At 42.6% G+C, this 26,441-nt stretch overlaps 1 protein-coding gene across 1 annotated transcript in view; it reads left to right on the top strand.

Annotated features, from left to right (window-relative positions):
• The first annotated feature begins 207 nt into the window (after positions 1-207).
• Positions 208-26,441, top strand: part of LOC105913154 (inactive N-acetylated-alpha-linked acidic dipeptidase-like protein 2) — a 242,130-nt gene continuing 215,896 nt past the window's right edge. The window contains exon 1 of the mRNA XM_031575034.2: positions 208-293. The gene's annotated coding sequence lies outside the window, so the exon portion shown is untranslated. The remainder of the gene's footprint in view (positions 294-26,441) is intronic.

The following is a 26,441-nucleotide window of genomic DNA, read 5'->3' as shown; positions in this document are numbered from 1 at the left end:
AGAGTAACTGTCAGGATTCCTCTCTCTTACCATCACCTCGCTTACTCCGTAAGAGCTAAACTGTCGTTTCGAGTGAGTGTGCCGCCAAAGAGGCATTTACAAATAAATGAAAAATGTCACAATTGATTTCACTCCTCTAAGACTACAGCGTGTCAGCTTTGTCACAAACTGTCTTTGTTGTTCTCTTTCTCTCTCTCTCTCTCTCTCTCTCTCTCTCTCTCTCTCTTGCAGGTCCCGCTTCCGGACGTGGTCGATTTTTGACGGGTTCGGGCCCTTTTTCCTTTTTATCCCGGGTAAGCCCCCAGACAATGACCTTTCATTAATACTGTTATAATATTATCCCTGTGTTCCTTTTCGCTTGCCGTACAGCTTTGTGTGTGGGGCAGGAACTTGGCAGTGCAGGGAGTGGAGAGGCATGGCAGGGGAAAAAAGAGCTGTAAAATGGCGTGGCATACAGGGAGTGAGGCGAGCGTGGCATACAGGGAGTGAGGCGAGCGTGGCACGGTTGTTAACCCTTGCTTTCTAGCATGTGGAGAATCCCTGGCTGGGTTTTCAGGGGAAAAAAAACTTAAAGGCACAACACACCCTTTTCGCGGAACATTGTGATATGCATCATAATGTGCTAATGCTGATATCGTACTTAGCGTGATGCATTCTTATCTGTGCTTCTGTTTTCAAATGACTGAATGGTGGTTGTGTTCGCACCTGGTGAGTGCAGGATGGCACACTGCACCAGTGTGTTCTGGCATTTTCTTTTGTGGTAACATGATGTCGAATTGTTCATCGCTTCTCGCCTATGCAATCTGCATCCTTTCATCTTTTGGTTTGAGCAAATCCATGTGTATTCATAGTTAGTTGGTCTTAAAATATATCTCTTTGTTTATACAGGTGGACTTGCACATCAACTACTATACGATAGCTAATTGCTTTTAATAATGACACCATTGTTTTACGCATTGTTTCCATCACAAAGTTTCATCTTGCCATTCCAGATACAGTAGTTTGTCTATAACGCTGTAAAGCCTCGTATTGTATTATTTTTTACAATGACGTATTATTCAAGAATGCATATTTGGTAGAGTGTCATGTTCTTTATTTGACACATTTCTTTGTTCCGGGTATACATTGCTTCAGATTTCAGCTGTCATCAACATTTCTCTTAAGGAAAATGCCCACATTGCCATTTTCTTCAGTTTCAGAAATACTACATTTCTCTCCCTTAATAACGCACATATAGCCTATTATTTAACATGTATATATGCATGTAACAGCAACAGGGTGGGCTACCACCCTATTGTCTTTGACCCCACTGAATTACTGTGAGGGGAATTAAGTCACATGGGGGTTTATCATAAGCCTGAAGATTTCTAATGATGGCAACTTTCATTGACACCAGATATTTATATAACATGTTTATGAATGATTTCACTACTAACTCATTACGTATATTTCGAGACTGTTGGTGCAGTCCAATTCATTGTGGCGCAGTATTTGATATCCATGTGGTCTTTTGTCTGTAGTACAACCAGGTGACTCCCAGGTGACTGCTTCCCCACACTTTTAAACATAGGATACTGGAACATACACAGGATACCATGTGAACAGACTAAGACAAAAAAAATACTCACCTGGTAATGATAACCAACATACAATATGATGCTTCCTGAATTCCAGAACCTGCAGTTGGTTGCACATAACCAGTGGACCATCTACACTTTTTGAACCCAATGTCTTGCCTTTTAAGCTGCCAGTGAAGCCTCTGGACACAAAGCACATTCCCAGGGAGCAGATGGGGATGGGAGGGGGGGGGACTTCAGAGAAACTGCAGGGATGTTGGTCGGCTTAAAGGGTGGAAAAGATGCGTGGAATTCACCAAGGAAACTGGATGCAAGCCAAGTGCTCTTGAAAGGGAAATGGTAGGACACCTGTTATAACCTTTCCTGTCTGGCAGGGGTGCAGCAGAAGGGCTGAATGGGATCACCGTTTAATAAAACACAGAATCCCCCCCCCCCCCTGATCAGCCCTGAGACACAGCAGTTTACAGCACACAAGCATGCTTTCCCAAGCTTGGTTTCACACTTGGATGGTATAACAGCATGCAACCACATTCTGCTTGTTCTGTTGTAATGCCAGTGAGGGGACCGCAGACAGACAGACAGACAGATAGACAGACAGATAGACAGACAGACAGACAGACAGACAGACAGACAGACAGACAGACAGACTTGAGATTATTTTTCCTTAAAGTCACACTGATGATTTGTGATAATTCTGACAGGAAAAGGCTTTAATTTCCACAATATTGTAATGGAAGCATAGATGCTTTGAACGGTCTTGACTGCAGATCATTATACTATATATAATATTGAACCCTTTCCCTTGGTTTAATGACTATTTGGCATAAATGTCGGTCTGAAGTATGAATAATGTTACTGAATGTGATTCAGATGCAATTAGCGATGCCCTTTGCTTCACTGAAACTTTTTTTTTTGACATTGTGTCTTGTCCTATATTTTAGTTTATTATTATTTAATTGGTCTTTGGTATCACTTAGAATTTGGCTTAGTCTTGCTTTGACCATACATTCAAGAGATATACTGCTAAGGCACACAAAAGATTCCAAATGTCGGTATGAAATTGAGCCACTGTAACTGCACTGTGCTTGTGCAGTAAATTGTAGTGGGCATTTTTTCAGGCTTTAGCCCAGACAGGTTCTTTGTCCTCCACTCTGTTGTCACTGCATATTAATATGAGAGCAGGGGGGATTCTATGTGACTTTGTGCTGAAATCAGACTTCTATTCACGGGCTGATTCAGCTATTCCTTTAGGCGCTTGAAACATCAGAGGTATGCACACCAGACACTTACTGGAAATATTTTCTTTATCCTCTAAAAATGCTAAATGCTGAGCCGTGCTGGAACCTGGCCTTTCCCCTTGTGCCTATTCTTTAGAGGATCATAATATTCTTAAATCACTGGCCATGGAAATTGAATTAAAATGATAAAAATATCAATTGCTATACACGTAATTTGTGCCGTCTACTACTGAAATACTATCTGAGTGTTATAAAATGAATCTCCTATTCCAAAGTAAATTATACATACACCTAAAAGCTTATCGCTTATCGCAGTTTTGTTGACCAGTGGTTGATGGCTCAGGGTGAAGGTTTGAAAAGTTATCGTGGGACTACTAAACGGGATACTAGCTAGTACTGTCTACCTCACCAGAAGCTGGCCAAAAGCATTCATGTGTTTTTATCCGGCTCATCCTCAGCGCAGCAGTAATAAACACAAACAATGCCAGATTAAGGCTGGGTGAATGGTGTTGATGTGATAAAGCTCAGAGCATTCATCTCTGGATCCTGCATTTCCTGTTAATTCCAAATTGTACTGCATTTTATCCAGGAACTGTTTATTTGTAGACTCAGTGGGCCAATTTTAAATCAAATATAATCTTTTCAAATGTAAAAGAGGCAATGACACATAACAACTAGCCTACAGACAGAGTTCAAACTGACTTGATGCTGCCCAGTTATGTGGGCTTGCTACATTGAAGACAACTAAATGAATAAACTACTAGTTGCAACATATTGTTATATGTTATTTATGAAAGTTGTTTTTGAGCAAGGATATCCTTATTAAGAACACATATAATACAAACAACAGCAAGAATAGTAATCTGAATATATATATATATATATATATATATATATATATATAGTATACATTAGCTGGCATGGACAGAGCTCTATACGATGACTTCTGCAACTGTGTCAAAATGTACAAAGAATGCACACTTGAGCACAGGCAGTAAAATACATGAACACATGAAGCCTCCAGCAGATGACTTGAGTTACGATACTTTGTCAGGAGTTTAAAGCAATGCTATCTGTTCATCAGCATTTGGTTCAATAACCACTCCCAACCGTTATATTGGAGGTCTTGTCCTCTATGCCGATGCTGTCTTTCAGTGTGCTGCACTGCACTGCACTGCAGTTGATTCCTTGGAGAACCATCTTGTAAGGCGTGACTGTTCCCTTATAAAGTTCTGTTTTTACCGACACTGGGATGTAGTAGAAGGCCTGATTTAACCATGTAAAATACTATCTCTTCTGAAACAGAGTATAGAATAAGACAGTGTGACCATAACTCACTGAACCTGCCTACACAACACCCACTTTCTTTTGGGTTAGACCATTTCTGAATGGTTCTGAAAATAACATTGTCAGGAAACATGGTTGAGATTTCAGCACGTAGTGTTGGCTTTACTGTAGAATTATAGTTTATTTAATTTTCTGCCATTATCATTCCTAATCATATACTTTGATGTTTGCTGAATATCCTTGCCAGAAAAGTAGGCTACAAAGAGCATATCAAGCACTGTGATTTTACTGAGCATGAGCGGCAGAACTGAGCGACTCATTTTCCAGATGGCCGCCTGACCACCAAACAGGGTATAGCCTACTGTCGCTAACGCTAATAGGGTATAGCCTACTGTCGCTAACGCTAGGTGAAACTGCATCATGGTCCATTATGTCTTCTTCCATTGAGGTAGGTTATAGAGAAAACATTTTTGTTTGTGTGTTGTCCATCGTTTGGTTGCCAATTGGTATAGAAAATAATATATATATATATTTCTGGAATGATATTCAGTTTTAGCACAGACTATGTATTCTACTACTGAAATGACACAGAACAGTCGGCCTAATAGGTTATCTGCAAAATCGTATTTATTTATCTATGAATTGCTGTAGATTGTTCCACTTTTCTCACTGGGGGTTCTGCAGTTGGCTACACACATCATCTCTCTCCCCGCGTCCTTGGGTCTACACTACCCTCCAGAGCTGCAGTTACCACAAGCATGACCTTAAGACGGCAGCTGAATGTAACCTCCAAATAGTCAGTGTCATTCCTGATCATGTGGGTAGCAAGTTAGAGACAGGTTCAGTCACCCCTACTATTGGTACTTTGCTGGAGTGAAACAGCCTGATACAACCATTTTCAGAATCTTTTTGAGCACAGAATGTTTTGAATAAAGCTCATTGTCCATTTTCCAGTGAGCCAGCAAAGATACTTTAAAAATGCACCCTGAAGGTAAATAAGTTAGCCAGCAGAAACCTCTCATCCTACCTTAGTTCAAGGAAACCAGTGGGGTAGATAAGGCAATAATGATGGGGCCAGTACAGCTGCACCAACACTCAAACATGTGTGTTAAAGGTTAGCTAGCTCGCTAGTCACATATTGTTCGTTAAGTTGTATCATATTGTTCTTAAGTTTTATTATTATTATTATTATTATTATTATTATTATTCCAGTCATTTTTGGCATTGTTTCAACTCCCATGGTGTTCACGATATTGATTCCATTGTTGTGCTAACAGGTCTTTGTAGTGTGCTTGTATGCAGCTAATTGAAATGGCCCACTCATTTTATCTGTATTTTCCCATTGAAAATGAATGGGGAGGTGTTATATACGTATGTCTTTAGCCCTTTCATGCATTTGTTGACAGTAACTTTAACTCAATTTTTGGTTAGTTTATCATGAGGATGCTCTCTAAATCATTTAGGGGCAGTATCAGTAGATCTATAGCAATATTGTAACAGTAGTTACTATCGTGTATTCCAAAAATTCAATGATTGCTGACACTCTAAATCCACTCTAAAACTTCTATTCAAAGAGGTCAACTCAGGTAAATGTTAGTCTGCATAGAATACTATCTTTTTTTGTAAAACTAAATTGAGAGTAAAACATTTTATACTCTACAAAAAACAACTGTCCACTTATGTTGGTGTCATGCATGGTGTCAAAATTCTTTGTTGTCAGCTGTGGATTTATAGCCTACTATTTAATCCTTTGTTACATGGTGTCCAAATGCATGGACTGTTAAGTAACCTAACGTAAGTTACAGAATTAAAAAAATGTTTTTAATGGATTTAAATTTTAGCATAATTTTTAATAATAAAAACAATCTTTTAAAAATATGGATAATTTGTATCATAATGTATGCATGAAAGGGTTAGTGGCGGGGTTAAGAGGTGTCGTCTGCCCAGTGGGGCAGTTCACAGGCCAGTAAACCCAAGCTTGAGTCCACAGGAGGATTTTCCTCTAAATGTTCTGACACTCAGCTTCATTGCGGCTGTAATTGTCATATGAAGATATCAGGATGCCTGTGGATTCATTAAAGCCTACATTTCAGCTGGTGTTTTGCTTGTGTTCATTGCCTTACCAGCAACCCAACATGCTATGTAGCCTGCAAAGATGGCCTGTGTAATTGATTACAACACAAGCCAGATATGAAATCTCATTTCAATCACTGTCGTTTTGGTTTGTAATCAGCAAACAAGTCTAATAGAAAACTTATTTCATGGCTCTCCCCATGGATGTTTTTTTTGTAAAATTTGAAAACATTTGTGGTTTAGCCCAGACCTGTATGGGGGTTGGAGGGTTTCTAAATTCTGGTAAATGCACCATCTGCATGCAGTTTGAGACAGAAACAGTAACCCTAAAGATAGCACATGGCATGCACGGCCTGTCATTTGTCTGACTTGCATGAACATTAGCCCATCTATTATACCACACAGCTTGTCTATGTGAAAAGACTTTCATGCATCAAGTGTATAGCGATAATATTATGACAGCAAGCCACCTGCTTTTGTTTTCTTAATGTTTGCTATGCGTGCCACTACCAACTCTGTCTAGGTAGTTTCCCTGTAATAATAATAATAATCAAACTACATGTGCACACATACTGTGTTTACCAGAATATACAAGAATACACCTCTCATACCTACATAAAATGTATTGATTAACCAAAAGCTGTATTTTGGATTATGTGGTAGCCTACCTGTGCACCCCTATCTCTGCAGAGGAGATGCTGACTAATGTAATAATGTCTCTATTCATCAATATATGTGTGTTCTTGTATAGTTTGTTCAACATCATTGTGTCACTATTTCCTGTGCACTGCTTTCATTCCCATGTGTGATCCGTGTAGTTACCCCATAGTGATCCTCTACTACTGCTGAGCAGTCACACTTCACATGTTCTTGTGTGGAGGTAAAATTACAAACTTCAAGAGAGCAAAGGGAGATGGCTTTAAGCCCAAGCCAGTTTTGAATTTGCAGTACTGTTCATTACAGTGATGTTAGTCAGCTCAAATGTCAACTAATTCCAAACTAACACACTGTTTCCCTGGAATGATATTGTATCATTTTTATCTGTCTACGGAATGCTATTCTTGCAATTTATGACAGATGTCTAATGACGCAGAAAATACCCCTCCCTTCAATCCTCCTGAAGCAACGTTGTTGACTGGCACAAACAGCAGCGTTGTTGACTGGCACAAACAGCAGCGTGGTTGACTGGCATTAACAGCAGCGTTGTTGACTGGCATAAACAGCAGCGTTGTCGACTGGCACAAACAGCAGCGTTTATTTTAGTGCACACTGAAGGATGCCTAGAGGAACATGAGAATTTTGCTGAATTTGACGAAAAGTTTAGATTAGATTAAGCTTTATTGTCATTGTGCAGAGTACAGGTACAAAGCCAATAAAAGGCAGTAAGCATCTAACCAGCTAACCAGAAGTACAGAAATGTAGTATTATTTCCAGATAAGTGCAGGAAAAGTAAGTATTACAGTATAAGTGATGCTATCTTATAATGTTGACAGTGGAGAGATATAATATTTGTAAATTGTGAATGTAAATAGGAGAAGTGGACAGAGTTGGAGAATAAAGCGTGCAAATATAAGGTGGTATGTACAGCATATGTTAAATTATGCAGAGTAGAAACAACAGTTGGTTATATGTACAATAACATTTTTTGAACAGTGTTGGTGGTTCAGGCAAAATTATGAATAGTGCAAATGACATGTTGATTATTGTATTGTAAAGTACTGTAAAGAGTGCAGTAATGGTATATTACTGGTGGTGTGGAGTTCAGCAGGGTCACACTCTCAGGGAAGAAGCGCTTCCTGATCTGCTGGTGTTTGAGCGGAGGCTGCTGTAATACCTGTCAGATGAGAGAAGGGTGAAAAGACCATGGCTACGGTGTGAGGCATCCTTGATGATGTTTCCCGCCCTGCCCAGGCAGCACTTGTGTGATAAATGTTCTTGATGGTGGGAAACTGGGTGCCGCTGATCCTTTGGGCAGTTCTCACCACCCACTGGAGTGCTTTATGGTCTGACGCGACGCAAAGTTGTCATACCACACTGTCATGCAGTGGATGAGCAATGATACACTGGTAGAAGTCCACCAGTATCCTTGGACACACGTGGACTTTCTTAAGGCTCTGTAGGGAGTAAAAGCACTGTTGCACCTTTTTGACCAGGTTGGAGGAGGCTAGGATTATATCATGGATTATATATAGTATAATGGATTAAAATCAAGGTCTAAGATAAAATAAAATAAGATTGAGATAAATGTATAAACATCATAAGTGAAAGAGTATGCTGTTCTTTGGCCAATTCCCTGATGAAACCGCCAAGGCCCGAACTTGCTTCTCTTACTTGTTCGGAGTAAGAGACTTGTGGAAGACGGCTTAGCGAAAGAACATGTTTATTCCGACGCTAGACACAGTTACCTCGGCACAGCACGGTCTTCTTCTGCGAGGAAAGGTCTCTTTACATTATAGACTTGTACAGTTCTTATAATGTAGAATTAACATATTAACAATGACATAGGTGTAAGGGGAGGGGTGGGTGTGTCTGGAGGTCAATTTACATTTTTACATTTTAGTCATTTAGCAGACGCTTTTATCCAAAGCGACTTACATATGTGCGACTATGTATACACATTTTACATTGATGGCACACTGCACATCAGGAGCAATTAGGGGTTCAGTGTCTTGCTCAAGGACGCTTCGACAGGGAATCGAACTAGCAACCTTCTGATTACTAAACGACTTCTCTACCACTGTACCACAAGGTGTGCTTGACCAAAGGTTATAGCCAGGTAGGGCCATATAAATGCTAATATTTTAGGCTTCAACCATCTTGTCGTGGCTGTAGACAAAAGCCAACAATCAGAGTCTAATAGTTCTGGCTCCAAGACACAAAAAAGCCAGGAACCATGTCCGATGGCCCTCAACATAGACAACAGCCCAGGAGCCAAGCCTGATGGCTCTGGCCTGGTGCTATTCAATCTAAGAGTGGGGACTTATTTGTGATGTGGTCTGGTATGTGAAATTATGGTCTGATATCTGAAATTCACTAAATCTAACATACGTAAGTATAACTGTGCAGGTATATTCACAAACAAGCTAGGTTTGACAGGTTCTGTGCTTACAGATTATCATTGAGTTTAATATTGTTGATGTTAGTCACCAGAGCAGAGTTGTAGTTTTGAAATAGGTAAACTCTATAGTGAACAAACAGATGGGTCTTGGTGTCCTTTCCTCTTAGTGCTCAATCCACATTATTTTTTAAAGTTCATTATTTCTTTGTTAGTTCTTTGAAAAATGTTGTCTTTCAGTATACATAAGCAACTCAAGCGCAAAGCTCAAATATGTCATGAAATAAAAAAAATAATGCATCTATTTTCTCAGAAACTCCTTTGTGGTAATTAGATAAATGTGGCCAATTTTGAAATGCCACCTCAAGTTCACTCTAGCTTAGCAGGCAGCTATCCTTTTAATAACTAACAACCCCTTCATGAAATATGACTGCCTCTATCACATTTTTCAGCGAGAACCTTGACAGGCTCATATATGTTATATATACCCCTGCCAATGAGGGGATGCTCAATTCCTCATGGTCTCTGTCACTTGCTCCTCCTGGACCAGGGTGGCTTTTTGCTCAGGCAGCTTGTCATATCTCATCTGAGAAGGTCTGGAATTTCCCACGGAAATGCATCTATTTGTGTTTGTATAAATACTCGGTTTCAGACAGCACTGCACAGATAGGAACATACAGTAAGTATCCTAAGACTTACTGGCAGACATTGTTGAAGTCTTAGTTTCACTGTTTGAGTAACCTTTATACCAAAATAATGGCCTAAAATGTATACAAAATATGCAAAGTTATATATAGCTTAAATTGTCAGATTGGATAACAAATCTACAGTATCCCCTATCAGTGTGCATGCACATACACAGACAACAAATATATTCTTAGTAGGGATGCAACGGTACGTGGTATTATGTTGAACCGCTTGGTACACCCCCTACAGTTCAATATACACACGTGAACCGTGGTAGTTATGATATGTCGGCCATGTTCCTTTCATTTCCAAAACGTGCCTATTGTGCTGCAGACTGCATGCACATTGTACATTCAGATTCACTGAACATCTGGACTCTGTCAGAATTTCCCTGGAGCCTACCAGTGCTCTGTACGCAAACAGGAGCTGGAAAAGAGAGGGGAAGCTAAAAACAAAATTATCTCAGCTCCAACTTGACAATGGCGAAGGCTAGCTAGACAGAGAGAAGCATATTTGGAGAGGCACTGCCGTCTTTCAAATTCACTGTGTGGGAACATTTTGGATTCAGCCTTCAATACGAGGACAAGGGTAAGAAGACTATAAACAAACAAAGTACAGTGTACACACTGTTAGCTATTCGAGTGGAAACATGATATCTCCTTTACCTTGCCATCACCTGTCAGTATCCCAAGTGGAGCAAGGAGAGTCCACTCATTAGCAAAAACACAACAATCGTAAACAACAAAGAAAACAACAAAACAAAGAAACTAGAAGGGCACTCGGAGACTGCAGACCTCTGCCAATGCCAAATACCGCATCTCACAGCGTCAGCGAATGTGAAACTAAATTCATGGAGCCGCCCGTGAGTTGGATCCGCTCCAAAATTGAATGGGTTATTCCTTGGCCCATGCTACATCTTTCCACCAAGTGTCATGTAAATCGAGCCAGTAGTCCTGTAGCTAGTAATCCTGCTTACAGACAGACTAACAAACAAACGACACCAAAAACATAACCTCCTTGGCAGAGGTAATAACGAAAGCAGTGGGAGTATTTATAGGCAAAGGTGTGCAGCCCTATTTGGTGGTATGATGGTGTAGGTATAGATAACGTATTTCCGGTGGGATCCGTATTGAAACCGGAAGTGGGTACTTTTCTCTGTTTGACTGGCTAATACCAGGAACTTTACTTTTTCGTTGAGAAATTGTGTCGATTGCCTGCCTTTTAAACAATCGTTTTTTGTATTTTTCTTTATTTCTGCGAAGTTATACGGCTCAATACTCAACTGACTTGTTAACCGAACTTTTACGAAGTCATACGACTAGACACACAAGTGATTGGCTGTTCAGGTCAGATGGCAAATTTTAACCAACCACAGAGCGAAGTAAAGTTCCAACTTCCGGTTTCAATACGGATCCCAGCGGAAATACGTTATCTCTACCTACAGATGGTAAAAATGAATCGTGTTACAATGCCCACTCACAAACATATTTCAACAGCAAAGCTCTATGAAACATCACAGAGAGAAATTGAAAAAGAATTGACACAGACACCCTATCTAGCTCTGCTGGACCAGAGCAAGTGAAAGCTACCTCACTGAGACAGAAACAGGCCTAGTCAGTCATGCTGCCATTTTTCTGAATAGAAAGGTTTATTTGTCCATGGGTAAAATAAATAGTTCATTGTTTAAATGTTCATAGTTCATATGATTTATTTTCCTTAAATATAAAGATACTGAAACCGTACTGTTACCATGGCCCAAAAACCGTGATGCAAACCAAACCGTGGGCCCACTGTACCACTGCATCCCTAATTCTTACCTCGTTAGCTAACGTAACTCCTGCTAGGATCCTGCCAGCAGTTTTGTGTATCAGGTTGACTATTGTCACAGCAGCATTTTTCCCCATTTTATTTTTTTTTCCCTCTGAGAATGACAAGCCAAAACTATCAGCCCAATAATCTTTGTGACAAAGGTTAACTTTGCATTCAAATTCCTGTGACATTTTAACTGAAGAGCACAGAGTGGGAAGTCCACAGGTGGAGACACCTGCCACCACTCTAGCAGCCGCTTATCAAGCCTAGCATGACAAATAATTCAGCAGGCCTGTCACCGAAGACAGCTGGGAGTTTCCTTTTTTTCCACATAGATACCTTGGTGGTGCTTGTATTAAACAGCGAGAGACTGCCGCTCCATTAAGCTTGTGCAAAATGAAGTGTCTGCTGGTCTACCATCAGCCATTGTGGGCTGATGTTGGTTTGCAAGAGTGTCACAAGCTTGCCTGGGAAAGAACAATGAGTAGTAGTGTGATCTGGTCTGTCACTGATGTTTGAGTGTGTGCTCTGACTGCCATGTCATGACTTGGAATTGCAGTGGGCATTGGTGTGGTAACCTGGAGATATGAGTTCAACGCCGGGTGGAGTAACTGCTTTTTTGCATTCACCTCAAGTGAGATGCTGAAGCCTTTCTGTGGCACCAGACAAGTACGGCTCTTGGAGGAAGGCAGAGCATGCTGTAACATGCCAAGCTCTCTATTGTTTACTGATTTATTCTGGTTTGTTGCCATACCAGTGATTTTGTATCTTTCTTTCTCCGGCTGCCTCTGTGTTTTACCTACATTGTTTTTTTCTCTCCTTTATTTTTGGAATGGCCAATGTTCATTTTTCAGGATTTTTCTACTGTTTCAAAATCGTTATACCCCTATAAAATATATACTTTATAGTAGATTTAAATAGATTTCATATCATCAGGTTTAAGTGTTCAGCAGACACTTCATAAAGCCCTTAAATGTAGTATACACTAAGTCCATATAGTATTATGGATGGAATAGGCTGTTTGTTGACGGCTTACATTTTTTTCTGAAATCATAAGAGAAGTGATTTCCTGAAGGTGATCACATAATGCTTAAAAGTCCTTAGCTTTAAAGGTGGCTGTAAGTAATTCCAACCAGCGTTGAATGTCTGTTGTTTGAGGAGAGTCTGATGTGATTTTTTAGCTATGAATCACAGATATTCGGACTAATCCTCATCTGATGTTGATTGACTTTTATTGTTCTTCAGTTGATGTTATACTTCTTTAAGTACAGTTTGTAAAACGCCATGTTCTTTGAAGCAGTTCTGGAAATATTTTTTTTATGAGCAGCTGTGGCATGGCCAATGAGTTTGAGCACGGAAACAGCCACAGTGTTTCATAATACATGAAAAGAGTGTTTAGAGGCCTGTGAGGCCTTACTGTGGATCTGAGTTTTAAAGGACTGTTTACTGTTACAGGAAGCTCTGAGCAAGATTGGAGACATTAAAACCAAGACTACGGTGATTAAATAAGGGACAACCAAAAAATATATAGATCTAAATCAGATTAGCTGGGAATCACATTTACTGGGATGGTGTCCTAGCGTTAACAAAAGTGACTGTATATCCAGCACTTTATAATTTATACAAGTGCTTAAAGCTGAATCCTTTTGAATTTTTTTGTGGACCAATTACGTGTTCATACCTACATTTACTTAAAGTTTTTGTTTGTCTAAAGTAAGTTTGTCTAGGTAAATTACCATTTTCAGATTTACCTCAACTTAGATTAACGGAATGTGCCATGGAGTGGTGCCTTAAACGTTGAATCGTTGTCATGGCAATGTTTATGGCTGGAAGTAATATTGCTGTCAAGTACACAAGTTTATAGAACCAAATTTTACACTTTCTAAATCGCGAAAGATTTCTTCAATTTGTTTCTATACATACATGCCCAATGTGAGTTGCATTCAATTTAATTCGAACGAGTTATGCTCAGCAAGCAACTGACCTCAATGAATTAGCCCTAACCATTCATTAAAAGACAGATTTTTGAGTGAAGTTCTCATATTGTTATTTAGCATATGCCTGAATAAAAGATAAAAAATTAAAAATAAAAGATCGATAAATTAGAGGCATTGAGTAATTGTGCAATTCATAATCCGAATAGTCGATTATTAGCTAGTTGCAGCCCTAATGCATACTCTCTGGACATAATATGTCTGCAGTGTTCACATGCTATTTCATTATCTTTAACTCTACCCTGGGACACATAAATAGTGTGTCAGTGTGATAGCACTGTAGCGGTTGTGTGTGGCCAGTGCCACATGTTTACCTTCAGTAACACTGGTCATTCTCATTCTTTTTCCTTTGCCATACTGTCCGTGCAAGATGGCGTAATGCTTCCACTACTCAGGGGGCGTGAGCCAAGGGAACTGATTGAGATGCAGTATAAGGCTAAGAGAATGTCTCTCTCTCTCCTTCGCTGTCTGAGCGGCTCTCAGGGGGGCTTTTTAATGGAAATGCACTACTGCGAATCTCACTCTCCGTTTCTCTGTGATTGATAGTGTTGCTTACCATTTACAAGTCTCTGTCCACAGATAGCAGTAAGGATTAATGAAGTATTGCTGATCCCCCCTCTCCCCATTCTGAAACGAGAATGAGAGAAAACACATTGCAGCTAATACACACTGATTTAAGGAACATATCATGGGGTAGTGTGGGGATGATTGATGGTCTTGTGATGATGTCTGAATGTATTTGGGATGGTTAAGTGTCCTGCATATTGTGCAATTTAAATGTAGTCAAAACCAGAATTATTTGTTGTAAAATGTGGTGTTTTCTGTCATTTTCCAGTACTTAACTTGTGTACTTATGTACTTATGTTTTGTTTCGTAGTTGTAGTATCTTTCTGGGTTTGAATAGCAACGAAGAGCCCTCATGATAATGTCTTCAAAATCCGGTGCTCAAATACCCAACAACACTAGCTAAAATATCAACTACATTTACACAGTCAAACAGGTCAGGCAACTGACACAGACCAAACATAACAGTGTATACCACTGACCAAAATCATCTAGTTCTCCCAAGCCTGTTTTATTTTCCTGGTAAGTGACATTATGACTTCACTTAAAAGGTACAGTGTGGAATATTTAGGCGGATCTATTAGCGGAATGGAATATGGTTTTCATAATTATGTTTTCATTAGTGTATAATTCCCTGTAACTACAAATTGTCGTGTTTGCTTTAGCTTAGAATGAGCCCTTCATATCTACATTCTGCTACGGAGTCCGCCATGTTGCTACAGTAGCTCAGAATGGACAAACCAAAACACAGCGTTTGAATGGCACTTGATGGCCACTGTAGGTTCTCCTACACGTTAGGAAAAGGAGGGGGTATTATGTCGGTTGCAATTCAGCAATCTCACCACACACTGCACCTTTTAAAGCAGTATTTTTACTGAGTTTAATGTTGATTTCACAAGGTTTATTTCTGAGTCGCAAGAGAATCAACAGAACAGAAGAGACTTCCACCAGCCACAAAAAAGTATCTGGTAGGTAAAATGATCATTCTCTGATTGACATCTCTGTAAAAACTGTATGCAATAGGAATTTAAAAGAGAGGAAAGTGGATTTGATCAAGAAACCTCCCTCCACACAGAGTAGCTGATGTGTCGGTCACATGACAATAACACCCCCTGCCATGGGCACAAAGGAAACAGACTCTTGTTGATGGTCAATCAATCAATCAATTCAATCTTATATAGCGCTTCTCTATATACCCGAAGTCGCTTTACAGAGTCCAGAGTCCAGTACAGTCATTCATACACAGTCATACCGGTGGTGGTAAGCTACCTCAGTAGCCACAGCTGCCCTGGGTCTTTTGCCTTTGAGCATCCCAGCTGATACAGAATGCTCATTCTGTATTTGGTCTCTCTACTCAGACAACCAATGTTATAACTGTAACCTAGATGTTCCACTGAAAACTGATTGGATGTGTCGATCTTTCTTTTTAGACACTTTTGGCTACTTGTAAGTCTATGCTCCTTCTATCTAAATTCTTGGTAGCCAGCTCTGCCTATTCAATCTTTCTTTGAAGAAGGCTTTGATTATCAATATCCCATTTGAGAGCACATACTGGACATAACTGATTTGACCTATCTCCCTTAGCTAAAAGAAAGGGGGAGGTTCTAAGAAACAAACGGAGCCGGTTCTTAGAAGAAGTTATGACATTAGGAGAAACAATTGGTCACATGAATACCCTCTTTCATGAAGAAGACGTTGATTATCAATATCCCATTTGAGAGCACATACTGGACATAAGTGATTTGACCTCTCTCCCTTAGCTAAAAGAAAGAGGAAGGTTCTTAGAAACGAACGGAGCAGGTTCTCAGAAGGAGAAGTTATGACATTAGGAGAAACAATTGGTCACATAAATACCCTCTCTCCCCCCACTGGAAAGGAGCATACAGGATGGATTGTCAAAAAGTGGATGGTTGTCTCTCACATATTGTTGGAGTTAAGAGAAGAGTAGATTCACAGGGTTAGATGTGATATTGCATTGGGAGGACACGTCTAGTGAAACATTCCTGGAAACGTGGGTCTAGAATGGTGTCAAGAGCTGAAGAATGCCTCACCAGCCGCACCCTCATGGGGCTGCCAGGATCAAGGGCACTCTCTCTGAAACTCTCTCCGGGTGGAAAGGCATTCAGCAGAACTTCTGGCCAGTGGTGTGGGGCTGCCATCTCTTACGAAAGACCAGAATGTGTAGGTGTTTGAACTGCTAGAAGGCTGACTGCAGTGTGCCTGGATCAGGCTGAAAGGCCGCTGACAACCTGTAGGTGAAAGTGCTCCACTGTGAACATAGCCTACACAAACAAATGTGAAATGCATTGTCCAGCGGGACATAAAAGGGTGCCTCTTTTCAAGCATATACTGTAGGTGAGATGCCACAGGACAGAAGGGTTGAGCCTGGAGGACCATGTAGAGTTTGTATATGTGTAAATCACTGTACAGACGTATATGAGGCCTGAGTCAGAGTCCAATGCTGATCTACAGCAGTGCTTTTGCATATAGTGCACCAGCCTCCAGATGACACATCGGTGATCACTGTTATGCAAAGTGACACAGTGCCCAGTGGGGCCTCTTTGCAAAGAAAGCTGCTGCACCTCCAAAGCGCCGTGCCCGGCCCTGGGTGTAGCTTCTGTGTGACACACCATTTCAAGGGCCTCATATGCTGCAGACCGACAAGCGGGGTCACTGCTGTTCAACCAGCACAGCACACCTCACTGTCGCTGCCGGAGGAGTGAAGATTATTGCTGATTGGATTTGGCATAATGATCTTTTTCTTTGTCCTGTAGACAGTCAGGTGTGTATAACATGGAAATCCAGCACCACCCCAGGAATACCCAATCTCACTCAATTCCCACAATTTCCTTTGAATAGAGGAGGGCAACTTATACTGTAGTTGCACCTGACTGGACCAACTTGTGCTGTGTTGGTTATCCTTGCCAGATAGATTGGTAATGCGTTTTTTGTTTTTGTTTTACAGTGTTCTAAAATGTATTTGTGATATTGTGCTCTCTTGTGTCAAAACTATATGTGACTTCTCACTTAGAAGTATGTTGTAATTAGCCAACAATTAGATATCAATATCTTTATGGCAAAACATGAAATGATTTCCCATGGAGACGGCTCAGTATTAACTAGACCTTCACTTTTACCAAACCGAGTAGCTTGACTACAGCAGAAGCTGGCATTTGAACTGGAACAGAAGAGGATCAATCCTTCTCATTTCGACTGAGACATAGTGTTGCTGAGGAAAACCAGAGTGTAACACATAGTCTATTTGGGATTCATCATTAAGCAACTACTGCAATATACAAATATGTTGGCTGTAGGAGGGGAAATCCCTGTTGAAAAGCAGATAGTTCTGTCAACTACATCTTATGCAATCATTAGGCTGCTGTTTTGACAAGTAATGAAGGTAGCATGTAAAACAGATTTATGAGAAATGTTGATAATCCGTTATTCATAGTGATGTGATCTTAGTACATATACCTACAAGTTGGGAAATAACATGATAATCTGGCATTGTGGAAGGCATAGGGAAGAATTGACAGATGATTTAGTTAACAGTCAACATCTCAAAAGGAATGGAAAGACATCCAAATGAATAGGTGATTTAATTCTGTATCCAATTCTATGCCTTTTTGATAACTTCAATCGAAATTCTTGTAGTTGTTGCCCATGCACCTTTGAGATCTCAGATACAACATGTTGGAGATGTAGACGCAGTGTAGACCTATGCCATTTCTATTAGGACATATACTTGTAAGTCTTTAGGGACATACAGTATTGTGATGCAAAATGCATGTAATGTATTGTGTTCGTTACAAGTTTATGTGCATCGTTGTAACAGAGGAATCATATTCAGGGAGTGTGATGTGAATATTGCCGTTAGTTGCATCGAACACCCGATAGCATTTTCATTTTTAAATCCTTGAATTCCCTGAGAAGCTCATTATAAAGCTAAGACTCCCAGAAGTATTTAATTCAGGAGGTTTTGATATTGGCTTTGATGCAGCCGACACGGCCACCTAACTCACTAAAAGAAAGGGGGTGTGTGCTAAAGATGAAGAGAAAAGGGTCTTGGGTGACAGGCCATCTTTTATTTCTTTTCCTTACTGTTCTCAGAGACAATGCTAGTGGATATCCACTGTGATGTGATTTTTGTTTTTACCAGAACTTTCTTTTAATGGATATGTGCAGCTGCAGGGAAGTTTGCCTGTTACAGATTACACTACTATTCAAAGGCATGCTGCCGGCTCAGTTGTGCATGTTTTGTACTTGTCTTGAAATGTTTGAGCAAAGCCCATTCATTTCAGCAGCTGCAAAGGAATTTCGTAAGAGTTTATAAAATGGATGGGCAGTTATAAGACCCATTTAAAGTCACTTCAGTCAACATCATTTTAAATATGCTGAACAAAACAGTGTAAAGATGGAGCATGGTGTTGGTTTTAGTCGTTCAGACATCACATGTGATGAATTTAAATGTATAACATGACACCCAAGAAGGCAATGGCCAGTCTTCGAGGATTAAAGTTTCAGTTAGTTTGCTTAAAACATAATCTAGGTGCGGGTAGTCCTCATTCCTTGTAAAATCTTTCCCCCACATAGTATATTGTATGGAAGACGAACACACTGGAGGAAAAAACAGAAATGTTTAATATATAAATATGGTGGCATCACACAAATACTGATAATTTCAGTCGAAGCCTTTTAAAAATCGACTGACTCAAATGAAAACATCCTATACCCTAGAGGCCCACTGCAGATGACCAGAAGAGGGATGGGAATATGTCTGTGGTGGAGCCTGATGAAATATAGTATTAGTCATCTGGTGTTGGAAATGGTACCTATAGGGGATGCAGATGGGACAAATATTTGAATGTGTTTCTGTTGAAGTTACAACAGCAGGTTGATTGAGTCTACTCCAAGCAATATTGAACTGATGGTCGTTTTGTGTGCTTTGATTTCCCCAAAAGATCTGGTATTTTTCACCTAATAAAAAAAACAGTTAAAGGCTAAATATAAATGAGGGCCTTAAACTAGCAAAACTACAAAGTGATGTAATGTAAGTCCTTGACCCTGGTGTCCACCAAAATAATGTACTACTTTAGGTTGTGGACTAATGATTATAAAATATAGAACTGTTATACTTGTTTTACATCTAATGTTGTTTAGATTAAAAAGTAGCAGCTACAACTTTGGCAGGCTTTGTAGAACGGCTATGTTCACACTGCAAGCCTTACCGTAATTTCCTGACTAAAAACTATTATATATATTGATTTTGCACAATTTCTGCAGTCCTACGGTTAGTACTTGAGTGCGTCTGTGAAGGGCCGAGCCTCGGCTTACTGGTGAAATGTGGGTTTGGCCAAAAAGCTCAGAGACAGAGTGAGGGTTCAAAGTTATATGGTTTTATAACTTAACTACTAAACCTCTAAATCAGCAGAGGACAACATTAAGCAGTCTAAATAAATAAAAAAAAATCTGCTAAGCCATTCATTAATCAGCATCTCAAGATCTACACACATGCACATACCTGACAAGACTTCTCTCCCCTAAAAAGAACAAGAACATATATAACGGCACCATTTCTAAAAAAGGGGTAGACACAAAAAATAAACAATACACAGATGACGAGACAGACCCTGAAACACAAATACAGTATTTCTCCGTATACTAAACAACAGAGAAATAACGAGGTAATAAATAATCATCTCCCCAGGTATGTAAAAACCAGCTTATCGAAGTGGAGCGGCCCAGACCATTTATTTTGTCCCTTCTGCCATTATAGAGAATAACCATTGTCATTTTAAGGACGTATAATGTTACTTTCATGTGCAATCAGGGCTCTCCTCTTTTTTCTTCGCCTTGAAATATTTTGCGGACCTCTGAAGATGCTTCGGAAAGCAATAGGTTGTATCATTATTAAGGTTACACAGGTATCGGATATGGGTCGCTTTTAAAAGTAGATAAACAGGCGGTCAAAACAATCAGATGTAGGCAAAACATCATATTCCATGTCACTGGTGCTGTTCACACTGTTACAAAAAAAAAATCAAATTTGGGCTACTCTTGCCTGTAGTCTGAAGCTCAAGGTGGATCCTACCTGTTGGCCCCTATGCCTGCATTCTTAATGCCAAGGCTGCATTTAAAATACATGTGCCACTGTGAAAGCTTTCTTTGTGAAGGAGGCCCATATTAATCTGAGTTTAGCATATTGTACTGTTGGAGGTATGCCTACTGTGTTACATGGCAGTGCCTTGACATCTAGCTAGATGTCACACCTGTACACCTGTACACTGTACACCACTACTAATGTCAGTCAGCATATGCTGCACTGTTCTGACTTGTCACCTAGATAAGAGAGGTTGCTTTTTGGTCCAAACCTCATAGCATAGCATTTTTCATAACCCAGCTGTCAACAGATAAAGTGTATAACATAAGGCAAGAACATCTGAACAAGGCCTAAGTAAGATGGGGAAAAAACAACACTGTGGTCACCATTTAATAGTGAAATGTGACATTGTTGTCATGACTTACCGCTAGAGATAGTGTTGTTGCTGCAGAGTATACAACTTCCAAGAACATTGGAGAAATGTGCTACTTTCTAAATTGCAAAAAAAATCCATGACTCGTGTCTATGCATGCATGCCCAAAGTGGGTTGCATTCAAATGATTTATGTGTTTCTTTTATCTCGTTCGAATGATTTTGGAAAAAAGTGACAGCCCTAGTGTGTGCTTTATGAATAGGTGATCACAGAAGGATTAGCTGTATAAAACGTTCTGTAACATTTTCACCTGCAAGAAGTGCACTAGTGAGAATAACAGCCAGATTCTGATACACGTTGCAGGTCTTTATCCTTGTTGACACACACGCACACACACAGACACACACACACACTCATGCACGCATGCAAGAACAAAGAATTGCTGTGGTCCCTTGATGCTAAATTGTGAATCAGTTTTAGAATGGAGAACACTGAATGTGTTTTCCCATGAGATACCCTACCCCATCTTGTGTACAGTGCTCTCATATATAAAGTATGCCCTTGTTTATAAACTTTGCCAGGATGTCATCTACTCTGTTAAATGTACTGAAAAACAAAAAAGCTCACTTGCTCCAAAAAAACAAAACAAATGAAGTTAAGCCAAGAGGAATTCATCTTGAAGAAGAATTATTTCAATGTCCCAGAATATGATTTTAAGGTACATCAGTGTAAAGAGTGAGTATATATTATCAGCTGATACTCTCATTGTAAATGAGAGTAATATCTGAAAGGATTACTGTATGAATGTGATAATTCACTGAAATGAGCCTTGTACAACTGTAATGACCAGGTTGTGTCAGTATTCTAAATACCTCTCCAAATATGTCCAAATTTGTCACTTGCTTGAGGGGAACGGCCTATAAACTCATCCAGCCTTGGGAATACAGAATATATATCTCAAGCAATGAGACTGTCACACAGATAAGATGTTTCCAGGCTAGACAAACCAGCGTTGTATGTGACAGTGTAACTGTGGGGAAACTCAGTTGGTAAGGCTCGGAAGATTTGGAGAACTTCTCAGCAGAGCTTTCTAGTGGGCATTGAAACTTGAAAGGACTTAACCACATGCTGGCGCAATCATTGTCATCCCTTCACTGAATTCTGTGGCGGTCTTAACATACAAATGATCATGGAGCTACTGAGAGATGATTTCTAGGAGTATCTACATCATGATGCGTCTGCAGGCTACCGCACAGTAATTGGAATGTTTGGGAAGGCCCACGCACTTTACTTCAGAATGATACACCCTTGTTATTGGGCCCTTGTTAGCTGACAAGCAACCACTCAAATAGATAGATAGATAGATAGATAGATAGATAGATACTGTAAATACTTTATTCATCCCGTGGGGAAATTCTGGGATCTTGCAGCTCTCATATTTACAATAATATATATATATATACATGTATATAGTTACAAATATAACACTAGAACTAGAAACTTTTCACCCTAATTATGGTGAAGCTGAAGTAAATCCCCATAAATAGGGCATAGTATTGCTAGAAGTCAGCACAATGCACCTACAAAAGAGTGAACTCTTATTGTGGGCACACACACCCTCACAATGAGATAAGTAATGATTTAAGTGATATTCAAAGACCTCTGCACCTCACATCCTTATCCCAGTGGTGCCTGGTATCTCAACCCACTCTAAAGGCTAAAAGGCTTTGAGATATTTTTTTTTATAAAATTACAAAGATAAGTCTAACGATTATGTTATGGCATGAATATTGTTGATTAGTTCCTAACAACGTGTCTGTCAAGGTGTGGAATATGTGAACAGTCATTTGTCATAGTGAACATGCTGGATGGAGGAGAAATGGACAAGCTTAAAGATCTGAAGGACATTGACAAAGTCAATGTCATGTCATATCACTTCACAAAGTTTGTGTCACAACAACAAAAGGGCTCTGTATACTGCTTTGTATTAAGCTTCACAGTCAAAGACCTCTCAGACTAGCCACACAAAGCCCTGTTCACTGCCAAAGGTGAATAACACATGAGGGTCAGAGATGGACCTTGGCACAAAGGAAGACGTTTACGTGGAGTCCCTTTTTCTTCTATATCATGTCAGAGGCAGGATACTTGCGTGCTATTTTGCTGGAACCAGGATGCACTGTGGGAAATATACGAACCATTGGACGCAGTGTGATGCATTGTGTGTAAGGTCTGTGTCTGCACGTGTCTAATTTCTGTGTTTGTCTCCCTTGTGTGGTCACATGTTTGTTCCCATGTCTAGTCCTCGTGCTTCCTTGTTCCCGCCATGTGCTTTCCCTATGTTTGTTTGTCTATGCCATGTGCCCTCTTGTTGTTGTCCGTGTCTCCACCCCTCACCTGTTCCCAATCTCCCGGGTTGTGTGTATCATTGGTTTCACCTGTATCCTGTTATTCCCCTTGTTTAGTCCACCTGTGTCTTTGTCTGCCCCGCCTTGATTGTTCTCACCTGTCCCTCGTTATCTGTTGCCTGTGTGTATATATAGTCCTTGTTTTCTTGTTCCTCGTGGTGTCTTCGTAAATTGTGTTTCATGGTATGTTCCTTGTTTTTCCCACTGCTCCTCGTGTTCCTAGCGTTTAGCGCTTTCGCCTTGTTCAAGTGATTACTCGTGCTTCTGACCTCTGCCTGCCCTACAACTATTCTCCTGCCTATTCCCTGTTTGGATTTGTTTGCCTACTTTTGGACTGCTTACCTGTGTACCGAACCCTGCTAGTAAACGTTTATTCTTCTGAATCTACCCCTGTGCTGAGTCGTGCGTTTGAGTTCTGCACAACACCCACCATTCGTAACAGTACGACGACACCAAAGATGGACTCAGCCGACTCAGACTCAGTGCTCAGACTCAGTTTGAGCAAACAAGCCTCCTCTCTCTGCCTCGTGACAAGGGGAATAGAGGAGCAAGGGAGAAGTTCCCTGAAGTCCCTGAACCTGCTGTTGGGACAATTCGAGCAGCTCCTGGATCGTTGGGATTCCCTCGCTGCACCTCCCTCTCCAGCTCCGGTTCCATGCCGCCTGGATTCCGGCTCCAGGGTTTCAGCTTCACTCACCAATACTGCTCTGGCTTCAGCTCCGACTCCACGTCTCCTGCCTCCCGCCGTCAGGACAGCCGCAGTCGCCCTAGGAAGAGCTTCTGACGCTGTCAACCTCGAAGCAGCCTCTACCAATGCCACCATCAAAGCGGTCTCTGACGCCGTCAACGCAGCCTTTGGAGCTTCCACCCTTGAAGCTATCTCCGCCGCCCTCGAAGCTGCCTTTGCAGCATTGGAAAGATTTTCTGTCGCACCCAAAGAAGCCTCTGGCGCTGCCTTGCTCGATGCAGCTTCTGCTGCCATCGATGCAGCCTCTGCCACCCTCGAAGCAGCCTCTGATGCTGCCGCCTCCGAGGTCGTCTCTGCTGCCCCAGAGGTAGCCTCCGTCGCTACCACTCCCAAAGCAGCCTCTGCCTCCCCCGAAGCAGCCTCTGACGCTGCCGCCCCAGAAGCAGCCTCTGACGCTGCCGCCCCTGAAGTAGCCTCTGACGCTGCCGCCCCTGAAGTAGCCTCCGACGCTACCACCCCCGACGTAGCCTCTGTCGCTACCACCCCAGAAGCAGCCTCTGATGCCACTGACGTAGCCTCCGTCGCTACCGCTCCCGAAGCACCCACTGCTGCCCCCGACGCAGTCTCTGTTGCTAGCAACCCCGAAGCAGCCTCTGTCGCTGCTGTCCCTGAAGCAGCCTCTGATGCCACTGACGTAGCCTCCGTCGCTACCGCTCCCGAAGCACCCACTGCTGCCCCCGACGTAGCCTCTGTTGCTAGCAACCCCGACGCAGCCTCTGTCGCTGCTGTCCCTGAAGCAGTCTCTGAAGAAATTGCTGGTGGTGACGCCACTGAGGTCTACGCCACAGCAGAACCAGCCGCCGCAGATCAAGCCGCCGCTCTCCCTGCAGACCGAGCCGTCGCTCACCCTGCAGACCCGGCCGTCGCTGACCCTGCAGACCCGGCCGTCGCTGACCCTGCAGACCCGGCCGTCGCTGACCCAGCAGACCGAGCCGACGCTCACCCAGCTTGTGCGTACCCTACAGCTAGCGCTGCCGACCCGGACCCCGCAGCCACCGCTGCCGACCCACACCCCGCAGCTGACCCGGACCCTGCTGCCACAGCTGCCAACCAAGATCCTCCAGCATCCGTTTCCGATGCAGGTCCAGCAGCACCCTCTGCCGAGACCGGTCCAGCAGCACCTTCTGATGGCGTCGCTGCTGAGGGCTCTGCTGTTCCAAGCGCCCCTGGCCGGAGCGCCCCTGTCCCGAGCGCCCCTGGCCGGAGCGCCCCTGTCCCGAGCGCCCCTGTCCCGAGCGCCCCTGTCCCGAGCGTCCCAGGCGCCCCTGTCCCGAGCGTCCCAGGCGCCCCTGTCCCGAGCGTCCCAGGCGCCCCTGTCCCCAGCGTCCCAGGCGCCCCTGTCCCGAGCGTCCCAGGCTCCCCTGTCCCGAGCGTCCCAGGCTCCCCTGTCCCGAGCGTCCCAGGCTCCCCTGTCCCGAGCGCCTCAGGCGTCCCGGTCCCGAGCGTCTCCGGCGTTCCTGTCCAAGGTGTCCTTGCGCCGGTTCCAGGCGTCCATGCGCCGGCCCCAGGCGCTTCGGATCCTGTCTCCAGTGTTCCTGGGTTCCCTGTCCCAGCTGCAGCAGACCCAGGGTTCGGTGCCGCCAGCCCTAATGAACCAGCGAGTCCAGGTGCCACGTCTACCCCAGCCACTGGCCCTGCAACCCCAAACACCAATCGATATCGCTGGCATCTATTTGTTGTTAGGGTTGTTGTTGTGTTTATTGTTGGTCTGTTTGGCCGGTCGCCAAAGACTCTGCCCCTGTTTGGCCACCCACCCGGCCGGTCGCCAAAGACTCTGCCCCTGTTTGGCCACCCACCCGGCCGGTCGCCAAAGACTCTGCCCCTGTTTGGCCATCCACCCGGTCGGTCGTCAAAGACTCTGCCTCTGTTTGGCCATCCACCCGGTCGGCCGCCAAAGACTCTGCCCCTGTTTGGCCACCCACACGGCCAGCCACCAGACATTCTGCCCTTGCTTGGCCGTCCACCCGGTCAGCCACCAGACCCTTCTTTCCAGCCTTCTGTCTGGCCCGGCCTGCCCGCCTGCCTTGCTCTGGACCCCCTCCACCCACCCTAGGTGGATTTGATCTGTTTGTTGTGTGTTTTTGGGCTGTCTGGTCCGGTCTGCCCGCCTGCCTTGCTCTGGACCCCCTCCACCCACCCTAGGTGGATTTGATCTGTTTGTGTGTTTTTGGGCTGTCTGCCCGCCTGCCTTGCTCTGGACCCCCTCCACCCACCCTAGGTGGATTTGATCTGTTTGTGTGTTTTTGGGCTGTCTGGTCCGGTCTGCCCGCCTGCCTTGCTCTGGACCCCCTCCACCCACCCTAGGTGGATTTGATCTGTTTGTGTTTTGGGCCGTCTGGAATCCGGCCCTTAGAGGGGGGGTACTGTAAGGTCTGTGTCTGCACGTGTCTAATTTCTGTGTTTGTCTCCCTTGTGTGGTCACATGTTTGTTCCCATGTCTAGTCCTCGTGCTTCCTTGTTCCCGCCATGTGCTTTCCCTATGTTTGTTTGTCTATGCCATGTGCCCTCTTGTTGTTGTCCGTGTCTCCACC

This window comes from Clupea harengus, chromosome 10 (genome assembly GCF_900700415.2).
Source record: "Clupea harengus chromosome 10, Ch_v2.0.2, whole genome shotgun sequence".
Lineage (NCBI taxonomy): Eukaryota > Metazoa > Chordata > Actinopteri > Clupeiformes > Clupeidae > Clupea > Clupea harengus.
Note: the sequence above shows the minus strand (reverse complement) of the source record. Positions and strands in the feature narration are given on the sequence as shown.